This window comes from Podarcis erhardii (assembly GCF_964252035.2).
Source record: "Podarcis erhardii genome assembly, chromosome: 1".
NCBI classification, from domain to species: Eukaryota; Metazoa; Chordata; class Lepidosauria; order Squamata; family Lacertidae; genus Podarcis; species Podarcis erhardii.
Window position 1 is genome coordinate 50,272,238 of NC_138497.1, and position 1,229 is coordinate 50,273,466.

Genomic DNA, 1,229 nt, shown 5'->3' on the forward strand with positions numbered 1-1,229 from the left:
GCCCAAAGGAGGTGGTAGAACTGATGGTAGCTCACTGTACACTTCTTTGCAAAGCATTTTGAGGAAATAATCACTTGCCTCCACCGGGACCGGGACTCCGCTATGATGGCAGATGAATCTCAAGGGGTGTCCAGAGCACTGTCTAGTCCTGTTGTGATGGATGAGTTTCAGTTAGTAAGGCTTGAGGGTGTGGTGTGGACAACCAGTATCTGGGGTTAGCTTTCAAATAAAATGCTTTTATAATGAAGGAATTAAAATGGTTATTTTGTTGAAAATGTTTGCTTTTTTCTTTTGCTTTTTGTCTGACCAGACTAAAGTTGCTCATTATTTTAATGCTGAGTCAACAGTATATGGCAGTTAAACGAATTCTGGAGCAGGGCATGGGAGTAATGACAAAATCTTATTATTTTCTCAGGTGGTTCTGTCATATAATAGTGAATTCTGTCCTTCTTGGTATAATGAAGACACCATTGATGATGTGCTCCTTTCTATCAATATGACACAAGTAAGCTGAGATCCCGTAATTGTCAGAATTGTGTCTGCTTACAACAAACCCTTTTAACCATTGATTAAATCTATGATCGTGTAAGCAACTGGAGATTGCAGAGCTTTTTAAAAAAGAGAGAGAGAGATAAAAGCTGTGTAGAAACAAAGAGTGGAAAAACTATTTGTAACGGGTCTCTGGTTGTTTACCCACTTTGTTCAGAATATTTTTAAAAAGCTAAACTACACCCTACACTTTGCAGTGCTTTGTGCACAAATGAGTTTTCAGTTCATTGCTTGCCTTTCTATTTTGAAATCAGTTCAAATCTGAAATACAGGCTTTCGCAAAATGGTAATGGAGTGCAATTTCCATCTGAAACTTGTTTTTTTGCTTTATTTTAATTTTTGCCATTTGTATTTTTTTTTCTTGTCTTTTTCAACCAACAGTCAACAAGAGAACACTAAAACACAAACTTCTTCTTTTTACAGAATCCTGGTATGTATCTAAGATAAAAGGCTCTTGCTTGAAGGTTAATTAATTGTGGCCATTAAACATAAGTGGAAACATTCTAATGAGATAAAAGCAGGCTGCAGCATTGTTTTCCTACCTCACATTGCAGAATTGAAAGGAAATTGCCCAGCTAAACGATCTCATTTTCAACTCTGTTTGTTCTGATAATTTATTGAATGTTTTGCCTAGCTACAGGGAAAATGTAGGAAATCAATAGACATTACAAATGAAATTA

At 36.2% G+C, this 1,229-nt stretch overlaps 1 long non-coding RNA gene across 1 annotated transcript; it reads left to right on the forward strand.

Annotated features, from left to right (window-relative positions):
- On the forward strand, window positions 1–965 carry LOC309339003. Its single transcript, XR_014155135.1, has 3 exons — window positions 1–26; window positions 416–505; window positions 931–965. It is a non-coding gene; the product is annotated as an uncharacterized lncRNA (long non-coding RNA).
- Window positions 966–1,229: the final 264 nt, after the last annotated feature.